Source organism: Salvelinus sp. IW2-2015, linkage group LG11, assembly GCF_002910315.2.
Source record: "Salvelinus sp. IW2-2015 linkage group LG11, ASM291031v2, whole genome shotgun sequence".
Taxonomy (NCBI): Eukaryota; Metazoa; Chordata; class Actinopteri; order Salmoniformes; family Salmonidae; genus Salvelinus; species Salvelinus sp. IW2-2015.
In genome coordinates, this window is record NC_036851.1 from 28,090,824 (window position 1) to 28,096,823 (window position 6,000).

At 41.4% G+C, this 6,000-nt stretch overlaps 1 long non-coding RNA gene across 1 annotated transcript in view; it reads right to left on the minus strand.

Annotated features, from left to right (window-relative positions):
- LOC139028380 (uncharacterized) overlaps positions 1-6,000 on the minus strand; it is a 112,001-nt gene that overhangs the window by 86,903 nt on the left and 19,098 nt on the right. The gene's annotated exons all lie outside the window — the stretch shown is intronic.

The following is a 6,000-nucleotide window of genomic DNA, read 5'->3' on the forward strand; positions in this document are numbered from 1 at the left end:
GGCAGGTCCGCTTGAGAAAAAATGGCCACTGTTTTCCTCTCTATTCAACAGATATTGTATTCAGACAATGTTCCGTTTCATTTGGTTATTTTCCTCTATTTCCCCCTGTATTTTCTAGAGGTGAGAGCTCCCCACAAGCAATCACACTGCCTTGAATATGAACGGGTGTCAGTGACGAGTGCAACACTGAATTACTTTACACATTGTCTGATGTCAGACCCTGGCACAAAAATGTCCGTCATTGTCCATCCATATCAGACGTTTCAATCTCAATCTGTGAGAGGGTGAGAAGTTAAACCAAATAAATGATAAAATGACTCTGTCAACATGTCAGAGGGATGAAWAGGATGAAGAATAAAATAGGTGGCATATAAAAGGGAGAAAGCTGGGGGTTAGGTTTTTATGTGAACCTGTCAAAAATATAAATTTATGTCCAGTAAATTGTCACACTGACTCCATGATGAGATGCCATATGAGTGAAGCTCAATGTTTATAATTCAAGCACTTCCTCCCTGTTAAACAAGGTAGTATTTAGTGGATAATATCCAGTGGCGACCYGTCATTCAGGGCAGATGGGGCAGAGCCCACATTTTTWGATTTTTTTTGGGRKGGCTTGCCTGTTTTGSATGTTATTTTGGCATTAATACGTGTCACATATCAGTTTAGCAAACAATGTAAAAAATATAGATATATCATTGAGTTAAAAAAGTTGCATACAAACATGGTCTCGTTTTTGTTTTCTTGAGTAAGGCAGCTCCAAAATGCAGGTGTTTCAGCCTAGCTCAGTGCTTTCTGTGGTGGTGGGGCAAGCCAGTAGAAAATACGGAGCATTGAGCGGTGTTCTGTCATTCATGGGGACACTACTTCACCACCAAGTCTAAGGATAGAGCTCTAAAATTCCTGCCCCTTGTGTGCTGCCACAGATTTACATTAGTAGTGCCCATCCAAGAAGGCTCAAGGTCCACAGATAAAATGACGTCAAATCACGTTATATCTACAGTAGCTWTGATTGGACTTGTCAACATCATACTTTCATACTTTCTTAGCTAGCAGTCATCATCATGAATCAAGTCGACAATCTACTGGCAAATCCTTTTTAATCCTTGTCATATGAAGAGAAATAATGAAGAGAAATTATAGATAAAACGTATCGGTGCTCATCGGCCATTGGACATAAACATTACACAGCAAGTTGGAAATCGCAAATTCAACAATGAGTGGTTTGGAAGGAATCAGTGGCTAACTGCAAACATTGCAAAGTAATCATTAGCCTGCTATTCAGTGGAGTGGCTGTGTGGTCCCAAGTCTAAGATTAAGGGTCTCTTTTCCTAGTTTAAAATTATAAACATTCAACTTTGTCCATGTTGTCAATGAAGCATGATTTGTGCCGCGCTCAAAACAACTGTTAATTCGGAACTGCAAAATCTGACTTTAGTGAGTTCAAGACAACTGGGAACTCTGGAAAAACGAGCTACGACTGAGAAAATACGTTTTAAACTTTCATCCAACTCGTAATTGTAAATCGGGAACTCGGGCCTCTTTCTAGAGCTACGACCTGAAGATCACTGACGTTATCATGATTCAACCMTTTTTTTCCAGAGTTCCCAGTTGTCTTGAAAGCACCATRAATCCAGAGAATGCCAGACTTTGATGACAAAGTCTGATGACAAAATTTGCCCATGAAAGGACCTCCRCGCCACCATCCTGTTCAAGTCAGCACAGCACAACAAGGTGAGACTAAAAATGTATTGTATGCTGCTGCATAAATGATGTAATATGCCAGGGAGATATGTATACTGTAGTTAAGAAAGTAATAGTAAGTGTATGTTGTGAAGTAAGCTGTTAGTAGCCCATGTGCCTCACCCTAATAATTTGGTCTATTTTCACCTCTTAATTTTGCCTACTGTTCTGACTTGGTGGTGCACATGTAGCCTATAACCTGTTTTTGAGAAATGTAATCATTGAATATTGTAAGAGATTTCATTGTCTGCTTAAACCTCTACCGCTTCTTCTCTCCCGGATCCGGGATCCTCCTCATCAAAAAAGCTGACTAGCATAGCCTAGCCTAACGCGACAGGGATATCATATAAATAGTTTTCATGAAATCACAAGTCAATACAGCAAATGAAAGATAAACATCTTGTGAATCCAGCCATCATTTCCGATTTTTAAAATGTTTTACAGCGAAAACACAATATGTATTTCTATTAGCTAACCACAATAGCAAAAGACTCAACCACATATTTTCACAATTTTTCTACCGCATAGGTAGCTATCACAAACCGACCAAATAGAGATATAATTAGTCACTAACCAAGAAACAACTTCATCAGATGACAGTCTTATAACATGTTATACAATAATTTATGTTTTGTTCGAAAATGTGCATATTTGAGGTATAAATCATAGTTTTACATTGCAGCTACCATCAAAAATATCAACAAAGCAGCCAGAATAATTACAGAGAGCAACGTGAAATACCTAATACTCATCATAAACATTTATGAAAAATACATGGTGTACAGCAAATGAAAGATAAACATCTTGTGAATCCAGCCAATATTTCAGATTTTTAAGTGTTTTACAGCGAAACCAATATAGCATTATATTAGCTTACCACAATAGCCAAACACACAAATGCATTTATCAGCAGCAAAAGGTAGCGATCGCAAAAAACCAGCAAAATATATAAAATTAATCACTAACCTTGACCAACTTCATCAGATGACAGTCTTATAACATCAGGTTATACAATACACTTATGTTTTGTTCGAAAATGTGCATATTTTGAGCTGCAAACCGTGGTTATACATTGTGAATATGTAGCACCGAATTGTCCGGAGCTAGTTTGGACACTCACCTAATCTGACCAAAGAACTCATCATAAACTTTACTAAAAAAATACATGTTGGACAGCAAATGAAAGATACATAGTTCTTAATGCAACCGCCATGTTAGATTTAAAAAATAACTTTACCATAACAAACAGCTTACGTTATAGCGAGACAGCGCCCGCAAAAAGGGCGGAAATTAGGACTCAACATTTTCCACAGAAATACGAAATAACATCATAAATTGTTCTTACTTTTGCTGAGCTTCCATCAGAATCTTGTACAGAGGAGTCTAGGTCCAGAATAAATCGTTGTTTGGTTTTAGAATGTCCTTTTCTCCTGTCGAATTGCAACCTTAGTCGCCATGTGGCCGCGAACATGCCCATCTTCTCCTGACGCAAAGAAAGGAAAATTCCAAAAGTCGCAATAAACGTTGAATAAACTGATACAACTCGGTTGAAAAAAACTACTATATGATGTTTTTATCACATCTATCAAATAAAATCAGAACCGTGTATACCGAACGCTTTTCAGAAGCCAATATTGATGTCCTTCCCGCGCCTAGGTAGAGAAAGGAAATTCCGGACCTGTCACTCCAAAAGCTCTTATTCGACCTCAGATCAAGCTAGACACCCCATTCCACCTTCCACTGCTTGTTGACATCTAGTGGAAGGTGTATGCAGTGCATGCATATCCATAAATATTAGGCAATTGAATATGCAGGCCCTGGAACAGAGCATCGTTTTCAGATTTTTCACTTCCTCTCTCGAAGTTTGCTGCAAAATGAGTTCTGTTCTACTCACAGATATAATTCAAACAGTTTTAGAAACTTGAGAGTGTTTTCTATCCAATAGTAATAATAMTATGCATATTGTACGATCTAGAATAGAGTACGAGGCCGTTTAAATTGGGCACGATTTTTYCCCAAAGTGAAAACAGCGCCCCCTATTCACAAGAAGTTAAATGTGTCATGTCTCCTCCTGCTCTCTCTCTCGGGCGCCAGGCTGCCCATCATTACGCACACCTGTCACCATCATTACGCRCAGCTGCGCAATTTTGGACTCACCTGGACTCCATTGTTTTTGTTGATTACCCCTCTATATCTGTCTGCTCCTCAGTTTGTTCCCTGTKTCAGCATTGATGTCGTTATTTTTCCCCTGTCCCGACGCTGTTCCTGTTCTATTTCATGTCCGTTGTTTATTAAATGTTCACTCCCTGTACTTGCTTCTCGTCTCCAGCGTCGATCCTCACAGAATGCTGACACCATGAAAGGAAGCATCAGAGAGTTTTTGTTTTTTGTTTTGGTTGGTGACGTTGGGTCCGGGTGCCGTCACCGATGGAACCGGGGGTGCCTCAGCTAGCTCATCGGGCTTCCACGCCGTAGCTGGCTCAAGAGGTCTTCTTTCCTCGGTTGGCTCGGCAGGCGCCGACCCCCGTCAGGCTCCCACGCCTCAGCGGGATCGTCAGGCTCTCACGCCTCAGCTGGATCGTCAGGCTCCCACGCCTCAGCCGGCTCGTCAGGCTTCTACGCCTCAGCCAGCTTGTCCAGTGCCCATGCCTCGACAGTCCCGCTCCCCCTCTCTGGCACTCGAAGGTGCCAGGCTGCCCTTCATTACGCACACCTGTCACCATCATTACGTGCAGCTGCGCAATATTGGATTCACCTGGACTCCATTAATTTGTTGATTACCCCCTCTATACCTGTCTGCTCCTCAGTTTGTTCCCTGTGTCAGCATTGATGTTGTTATTTTTCCTCTGTCCAGACACTGTTCCTGTTCTGTTTCATGTTTTCMCTTGCTTCTCATCTCCAGCGTCAATCCTCACAAAATTCCCCCTTTATTTATCCTACGGTTCTGACYTGGTGTACAGGGAGAACACTGTAAAAMTGGCCCATGTTCTGAATTCTGTTGCTGTACATTTCAAAAGAACTGATCAAATAGTTATTTTGACTACGTCTGTCCTAGCTCGCTCATTAATGTCTTAATCGAAATTACGGATTGCCTCTTATCCGCTTGTCGACCCCTTATGCCATAGTTTGTACATCTCAATTGTCAGTAGAAACCACATTTGTTTAAGCAAGTCAGCCATATCAGCTATGTTTTTTAAAAGGCAGTAAATGAGGCTGAATTATCTRTTTCGCTGCCAGACAAGGCATTTGTAGTATAGTGCAAATAATGTATTGTTTAGTGTTGTGTTGTKTAGTGTCTTTGCTGGCATGCATCCCACATTTAGATTTTTTGCMCCACCAAGATTTACATGCTAAAACTGATAATATCACAGCGAGAAATTAAATATCTATGAGGATAGGGGGCCATGTCTACCAGAGTCAGTAGTGTGTCCCATGGTGTACTTTCACTCTCTCTCTCTCTCTCTCTCTCTCTCATGCACACACACCCGCACACACACACACACACGTGTTTACGTTTTAGTATTCAAAGACGTTCTCTACCTGTCTGACGATCAAACCCTCACCATCGCCAAACGTGCACTAAACTTCACACAGCAAGGGAAAACACAGCAGTGTATTCAGGGAACAGCGGGAAATACAGACCAAGGAAAATGAGGGCAGATAAACAGAGGCCGGAGGGTGCTGCTGGGGAAAATTATGGAGTGAGTTCGGAGACTCATGTTAGATTAGAACACAGTGATTTGACTGACATYTCTCTCTTTCTCTCTGTCTCTTTCTGCCTCTCTCTAAAACCTACAATCTGGCCTTGTTACCCATCAGTATTGCTGATGAACTCGGTTGTATTAAAATACAAAATGAGCCAGCGATCATGAGGGCCAGCCAAACGCCCATATACCAGATGCTACACTTGTGTCCTTGAGCCAGGGTGCAAAGACACACATATACACACAGGTGCACACACACACACACACACTTGTATAATTGTATCAACCACGTACCTGACCAGGTAAAACTCTGAACCCTTGCTCTGGGCTAGGGGCATCTTTTAGAGCACAGAGTTTTTCCTGGTCAGATTACACTGTCAGGAAAACTCTTGCTCCTGTATATAGTGTCACATCATTAAGTCCTACTAGTGTCCTGTCTGACAGCAGGCCTGACTGCGCCCACATACTAGGTTCAGTTTGCTTGTAGCAGAACTCGGCTAAGCGAAGCAGACATCTGTGCCTTGCATACTCCCTTAAAATATATTTAGTTGAAAAA